Raw genomic sequence first — 8,350 nt, forward strand, 5'->3', positions numbered from 1 at the left:
GGACCTGAGACCTGCAATTAGCACTCTGGCAGATCTTCGTGTTTGAAGAAGATTAAGAAAACCCTTGGTCACTCCAGAGGCTGCCAGCCAGCATGGGGTGAGGTGACCCAGGCTACCCTACACAGCTGTTTGCTCTGCGAATGGCAATAAAATATTACATTAGTATTCTTTTTTTCTGTCTACCAGTTCATTAATTCTCATTACTTTGGCATCTAAACATTTTTGCATGAATATCAAACAACCGAGTTTTGTGGCGAGTGGCTGCAAAGAACGAATCTGTCAAGACTATGATATATGAGTTTAAATCTTTTCTTGCCTTTTTTTTTTAATTTTAAGGGGTCTATTTTCTCCTTTTTTATATTCCTCCAAGTATGAAGCTAATGTAGTTACAATAACAAAATTAGCTCATCGCTTACTAACTGTTAATTTTTAATTGTCCATTAAATCAGGCGCTGGGCTGTTTATATTTCAATTTTAAATGTCAGGGAGTTAAATTGCTTTCCAAATGAAGGTTAACAAGGGAGGGTTATCCCTGACTTGGAAAACAAATGGAATCATGGGGAATCACAAGGATGGTGACGCCGTTTGTGAGGGCCAGAGGACAGTGTCACAGCAGCGTCTGACGCTGTTCCTTTGGAGAGCCTATCTGAACATGAAGAATTTAGATAATCATAACTATTTATTGAGCACTCACTGTGTGCTAGACTCTGTGCTAAGTGCCTTAGATGCATTATCTCGCTGATCCCTTACGAAGAGTGTATGACGTAGCTTCTATTCTAATCAATATTTTATATGCGGGAGAACCGAAGCTCAGAGAGGAGAAGACATGGGTTTAAGCTCAGAGTTTGTAACTGGCTGAGCCAAGAACTGAACCAGAGTCTCTCCAATGCTAATTCAAGCGCACTCCGAACTACCATGGTACACTGCTTTCTTTGAAGATGATGTTCTGAGAAAAAAAAACATGGGAATAGACATGAGAGTGGAAGACAGTAGAGTATAATAAGAAGGTCAGGCCTTGGAGGAGTAATGGCTTCCCCAAAAATTAAGAGTAAAAGTTCCTAGACAAGGTGATCTAACAGGTCCCTTAGGGCTGTTGCAGTCTCAGATACTGTGACATTTCACCTGCAGCTAACTGCTATTAGTAGCTGAGGTTCTCATGGCCAGAGGAGAGGTTACAGCTGATGATATCCCTCCTGACCAAACAGAGAAAGGTTGTAAGGACCCTCCCTCTTGGGCGGGCTTGCTCTCACTCTCTCTCCTCTCTCTCTCTCTCTCTCTCTCTCTCTCTCTCTCTCTCTCTCTCTGGAAAAAAAAGAAGTGAAAAACATGAGCTCTAATGACTTATATAGTTGAACAACAGTGTTCTGTAGATTTGGGGTGTGTGTGTGTGTGTGTGTGTGTGTGTGTGTGTGTGTGTGTGTGTGTGTTGAGGTTCTTTATTAGTAAGTAAGAGATTTGGAAAGCCAAGGGGAAAATTATTGAAGAAGAAAGGACCAGAAGGGATAAAAGCCACAGCAGTTTTTAAAACTATTTCATTTGGGATTATCTCTAAATATCCCTAGAAGAAGCAATACTTCAAGTTCTCATCAGCTAACCCCTAACTGGGGATTAGATGGAAGTTAGCGAGGACTAGAAAGTTCCTTCCTTCCTTCCTTCCTTCCTTCCTTTCTTCCTTCCTTCCTTCCTTCCTTCCTTCCTTCCTTCCTTCCTTCCTTCCTTCCTTCCTTCCCTCTTCCTTGCTTTCACCAACCTTCCTCTCTTCCTCTCTCCCTTTCTCTCTTCCTCTCTTCCTCTCTTCTCCCCTCCTTCTCTCCATCCCTCCCTTCTTCCTTCCTTTCCTCTAACGGATATTTGCTGGGCATTCTCTGATTCAGGCACTGCATGATAACAATGTTGCAAAGAACCACGGTCTTCCTGCATATTGGGAGCTCACAGTTTCCCAGGGACGTTAAACATGGGAAAAGTGTCTCGTGTTCAACTTCCACCTTGGGAGGTGAGGTCTTTGCTCTCTCTCTCATTCTGACCGGAGACACAGCTGAAATGGAAAGTGTACCATTGCCAGAGACATTCAACCAATTTCAGTTTTGCTAGAAGCTGATTCTTCAGCTCTTAGAAGCATCTTAGCATAGACATAAAGAGCGTGGTGTCTGGGTCCAAATCCTGCCTTCCCCGTTTCTAGCTCTTAGAACTTGGACAGGTTACTTAATCTCTCTGTGCCTCAGTTTCTTCCCCTGTAAAATACAGATAAGAGTTTTGTTGTTTTTTTTTCTTCTCAAAACTGTTGCCAGCATTACATAAGTCAATACTTAAAGTGATTAGAAGTATCTGGCACATAGTAACTGCTAGGTAAGTTTTTGTTAAACAGATGAAACTTCCTTTGTACTTCCCTACATTTCTCCTGAATTAACCATGGCCAGACTTAGCTGATTTCCTCTTACATTTTCCTCTTACATGTGGCCCTAGGGTATAATACAAAAATAATGGGGTATCTAAGCTAATTTCGCCCTTTCTCTTCCGCCTCCTCATGCATGAGCAAGTTCCAGGCACAGCCAGCCATTGCTCCTGGGAGTGCCCAAGGACACTGGTTTGGTAAAATGCTTGGAAACATTGCTAGACAGTCAGGTTGCCTGGGTGACATGGACCATTTCCTTGTGTGGTCCAGACTTTGGCTCCTGGGAATTAAATGTTTATGCTGAACTGTGCACCTAAGGAACAAATCGTATATGTGTAGAGCGTACATGTTCGGGAATGTTAGCCTGGGAGCAATCCTGTCCAGGTCCCCAGATGGCTCTCTTTTTCTTAAAAGATTATCAGGGAAGGTCCAGAAGAATGCAAGGACCAAATAAAGCTAATATTCTGATCCTGTTCCCCTCTGAGCACTTTCAGGCACATCCAACGGCTTCTGAAAATCAATTGAGTCCTCAAAGGAAACAAGAGGAACAGTCAATGGGGCTTGGTGGTGCTGGCTCAATTCCCACTGTGATTAAATTTCATATTTTACCCCGGGCTGGGATGGTTTCCAGAGACCAGTTTATGAAAACGGCTATATTGAGCCAACTCTGTTTTCCTAAATCACTGTGAGAATCAGAGCCTTTTTCTGACTTGGCAGGAGCTCAGAGAGGAAGAGGTTGTCATCAGTAAAAAAACACACCAACTTGGAGTCTGATACTACTCAGTTTCCCAGATCACTCCAGGAGATGCCCAGAAGGAGACGTTGTCTTTAATTAGAATGATCTAGTGGAATGACCATGAATTTGGGGGAGAGACATCCTGAGTTTGAGTCCTGGCTCTACTTATGAGGTGAACGTTTGGGGGAAAGTTACTAATCTCTTTAAGCCTTAGTTTCTTCATCTGTAAAATGGGTATGTTAGTCAACCTAAGTTAGTCGTGCTATGGTGACAAACAGCCTCTCCCCACACCTTGGTGGCTTATAGCAACAGAGGTTTATTTATTACTCATATTATATTTTTGCTATGGCCAGCTCTCAACTATGGTTCTGTGGCTCTTCTCCGTGTAGACTCTCCACTCTGAGATCCCAGATGAAGAGGCTCTCACTTGCTATCTTAGTTTTGTGCCTAGGGAATCACAAGTGGTGGTAGATTTCATGCATCGTCCCAAGCTTTAGCTCGGCTGTCCCCTGTATTTACTTCTGCTCACATACCATTTGCAGCTAGGGGCTGGGATGTTATCTTTCTCCCATAGAGAGGCAGTGCAAATCACATGGCAGCAAGCAGGGTCATATAACCCTCTTACAGGTGGGGTGGTAAATAATTTGGAGCCATAACACAGCCTACCACAATGAAATAACACTACGCCCTTCCTCACAGGATAGGTGTGGAACCCAGATGAAATTGTGCACATGAAAGTTTATTATAAACTATTAAGTTCTGTGTTCATGCTAATTTTACTCTTTAATGCCAGGTAACTCTGTGGGTTTCATAGAGATTGACTGGAGACACATTTAATGCATTTCTCTATTTGTATGGAAATCTATTTGTCTCCAAATATATTTCCTATGTACCTTGAGGGCTATCATGGTGATTTCGATATCAGTTTCACTCCATCCAGCCTCCGTTCTAGAATCCTGGCATCCAAAGAGTTTAGTTCGTTTTGCATGCAGATGAATGTCTAGCCCAATATTTTGGAAACTCATGATAAAGAATTGTGCCATTGTCTGGTTTTATGTCACAAAGAGTGATAGACTCAAGGATGGAGCTGGGCTTTATCGGTTAGGATAGGACTCGTCATCAGCTACTCATTGGCTGATTTTGTTCTTACTACAGGAAACAACATTTACAGAATCACACCAGGGCTGGCAAAACACTCGATGGACAATTGATTAGGAAACCGAAGGAGGGGATTGAGAAACCTGAAAGTGCCGGGGGGGGGGGGGTGGGTGACTAATTTAGACGTATAAGAAGCCCTCCTTAGTTAATTAATTTACTCAATAAATTATATCGAGTGCCTACTATATGTTAGGTAGTTGGTATTCAATTTCCTCATTCGTTTATTTGCTTATTTGACAAATATTTATTGGACATCTGCTGTGTACCACACACTGTTTCAAACATTAGAAATATATAAGTCAACAGAACATTCGCAATTTCTTGTCATCAGGGAGGTTATCTTTTAGGGATAGGGGACTACTCAGGAGACACACAATACATAAAATAAATAAGCAAGTAGAATGTATAACGGTACACAATTAAGAAAATAAGAAAGGATGATAGAGTATGTTGAAGAAGAGGCTGTCGTTTTAAATAGGGTATCCGGAGTGGTCTGATTGAGAGGGCGACATTTGAGAAAGAACTGGAAGGAGGCGAGGGAGCAAGCCTTGGGGAAGAGCAGTCCATGCAGGGGGAATAGTCAGCGTGTCTTCCGTGCGGCGGGGCATGTCTGGTGTGCATGAGGGGATGCGAGGAGGATGCTTGGGGCAGGTGTGGCATGGGCTGGGAGGAGACTAGCAGAAGATGGTATCGGGCAGGAACACAGGCCACGTCACACAGGAACCTGCAGGCCATCGTAGGGGACTTAAATCTTTTTCTAAGTGAACGAGAAGCCCCATTTGAGGTTTTGAGCAGAAACCCAAGAAAAACTGAATTACAATTTTTAAAGTTTTATTCTGGCTGCCGTCTGGACAATGGACCGAAGGGCATCCAGAACAGAATCAAGGGAGACTCCGCGGAAGGCTAATGCACCGGTATAAATGAGAAATGGCGGCCGCTCAGACCAGGATGGTGCATGGTGGTGATAATAGGTGGTCGGATTCAGAGTCTATCGATATATTTTAAAGGTGGAGCTGACTCGATTTGCACATAAATTGGATATGAGGTGTGAGGAAACGAAGAATAAGTACGGCCCTTGCTCTCAGGGAGTAACGGACAGCCACGCACGCAGTCGTAGAGCAGAATGAAACGTGGCGACGGGGGAGCCTAGCGTGGAAGTAGTGAAGGTACCTTAGCCGAGTTTTAGAGAGTGAGCGGGGTTTTCCCGAGAGAAAAAGAGGCTCTAAAAATGGAATCCATCCAATGTTGGTGGGGGTCAAACTGTGAGGCATGGTGAGAAACGAGGCTGGAACATGGTCAGAAGCCAAGTTTTAGAGGGTCTTGTAAGCTCACTTGAGGTACTAGGGTCCTATTTTTTTTTCCAGGTGATATATCTTGCTTTTAGCAACGAGTGACATGGTCGGATTTGGGCTCCCAAAATATCCTCCATGTAATGCTTAGAGTGGATTGGAAGTAGAGGCAAAAAATGGAGGCAGGAGCCCAAGTTAGGTGGGTCTTGAAAGGAGGAAGGAGGAGGCTTGATTCAAGGAAACAGAACTGAGTTGACAGGCTTTGACATCCAATCCTCCAAGGGGTCATAGCTCTGAGAAGAAGCAGGACAGAATCATGGAGCAACGCTTCAAAGACCATAGTTAGGGGCTGTACCACTTCCTTCCATAATAATATAAGCTTCCTATCCTTTTTCATAACCTGCAAGGAGGTTATGCAAATGAAATGCTGGAAAAAGTGACCATTTTGGAAAGGAAGGACCAATTTAACCACAAAAGCATGTAGCATGGAAAGATACTGGGGCAGTCCCAGACTCACACCTTCAGCTGCCTACCTATAACAGAAAAAAAAAATCCACTGTCTTCAAATATGTCTCTATAAGAAGTAAGATAAGACACCAATTGGCTGTGTCTGGGTCACATGACCACCTCTAGGCCAAACACAGTGATTAAGAAAATATAGAATGTGATTGGCTCATTCTGGGTCATGTGATGACCCCTTGTAGACTTGGAGAAAGATGTCTAAACAGAGAAAGGGAATTGAGGAAGCTTACTACGTAAACACACATCAACAGTGTGCATAGTTCATTCTTTTATAAAGGAAGCTCTCAGGAAGGATGTAGAGAATGAGAGAAGGCTTATGAGTCAGGAGTCCAATCTAGCTCCAGCATTTTCAGCTCTATCTCTTGCTTTACCATATAGGCTATTAGAATCACACAGCTGTCATTCACTTCCAAATTAAGCCATGAGCTCTCAAACTGCAGAAGCTTTCGCTGGTAGTTCTCTATGCCAGGAGAACCTGCCCTTCTTTAAACTTGGCCTCTTCCCAAACTCAACACAAATGTCTCCTCCTCTATGAAACATTTCTCTCATCACCAAGGCAGATCAATGCAGTTTCTCTTTCGTGTTCCTGTGGCAGTTTATTCATACCTCTGCTATAATACCTAGATTACTTCTAGGTATTATACTTCACTGCTTACTGTCTGCCTCAGATCTTTGCTTCCCAGACTATAAACTTCCAGAAGATGATAACTATATCTCATTCATTTTCGTGTCCAAATTCTGTGAACAGTAACAGGCACATAATAGATACTCAGATACTCAAAAATAGTCACTCAAAATGATTTTCTTTTCTTCTATTGAGACCGAGTTTGTACAAAATCAGCATTTCTTAAAGAACACTAGCCCAGTAAGATGAAATTCTAAATATTCAGAGTGGAAACTTTTTTTTTTTTTGTCATCTTTGCAATTCTTCTGGGAAACAACAACCTTTCCCCTCTATCATACTTAGTTTAGTTTCACCTGTCCAATCAGAAAACATCATACCCCTGGCCACAGAGATCGAAACAGACATGGGTTGATGCTCCAAAACTGGGGGGAAATATTTTCTTTGTCTGTATCATAGATTGTAAGCTTGAGACTTCCATGGAACAATATTGCTGTCAAATGCAAAAGCCTAATTATGAAGCCGAACAAAGAGGTGATGTTTGAATAGATGAGGAGAGAATAGGGAGAAAGAAGGGAGAGAGGGAGAGGGGGGTTAAAGGAGAGAGGGAAGGGGAGGATAGATGATTAGATGGCATAATCTGAACCCCTGGATCCAGTTAGCCTAAAGTATATATAATCCTAGCGTTTAGAGTCATGTGAACCAATAAATTATCTTTTTACATAAGCTAAATTCAGCTGGGCTTCTGCCATTTGCAGCTGAAAATACAGTATTATATCTGCCTCTTAGGCACAAATCTTATTGGACTGTAAAAGGCTCTGGCAAGACCTGCAGGATAGAAAAGTGTTTCATTTTTTTTTAACCAAGTGTCTCCCAAACTTATTTGATCACCAATTCCTTTTTTCCAGTAACAAATACTAATATATGTAGATCTACTATTTTTACACTTCGTAAAATATGCGGCTGAAACATTTGCTAATTAAGCCAAAAGAATATACATTTAATAATGCAAAATGAAGTGAACTAATATTCACAGGGATTGGATGCATGATTTGAGTCAGCTTAATGGGGAGAGGGCTAGTATACTGGTTTAAGAGAATTCTTTGGTCCCAGGAGCCTTTGCTGCACTTGAGTTTATAATATTAGCAATAGAGTAATAGCATTATTAGCACTACTACTAGTAGTAAATAAAATAACTAATATTGTCAGGCACGTACTGTGTGCCAGGCACAGTGCAGAAGCTCAGAAAAATTGAATGATTTGCCCAAGGTCATAAAGCCAGGAGGTGGAGGGACCAATAGTTACAGCCGGGTCTGGCCGACATTGAGACCCATGCTCTTTGCTATTAAATGTTCATGCTCAAAGGCTTGAAAATAAATCATTTAACTAGATGCATCAGATATCTCCTATAACTATTGCTTAACGGGCACATCTACATTTCCACCAAGGAATCCAGTCAGAGAAAATCCTCCCATTTTCCACTACACCTTGGCTGAGGCAGCTCCTGTGGACTATAAATATGGGCTATTACCATTATACTGTCATTTGTCTCAGTGCTCATTTAATGGGCCCAGTGTTTGCAGTTCCATAGAAGTACAGTGCAAAATAGAAATTCTGAAGAAGAGAGAAAA

Source organism: Rousettus aegyptiacus, unplaced genomic scaffold (assembly GCF_014176215.1).
Source record: "Rousettus aegyptiacus isolate mRouAeg1 unplaced genomic scaffold, mRouAeg1.p scaffold_m13_p_5, whole genome shotgun sequence".
Lineage (NCBI taxonomy): Eukaryota > Metazoa > Chordata > Mammalia > Chiroptera > Pteropodidae > Rousettus > Rousettus aegyptiacus.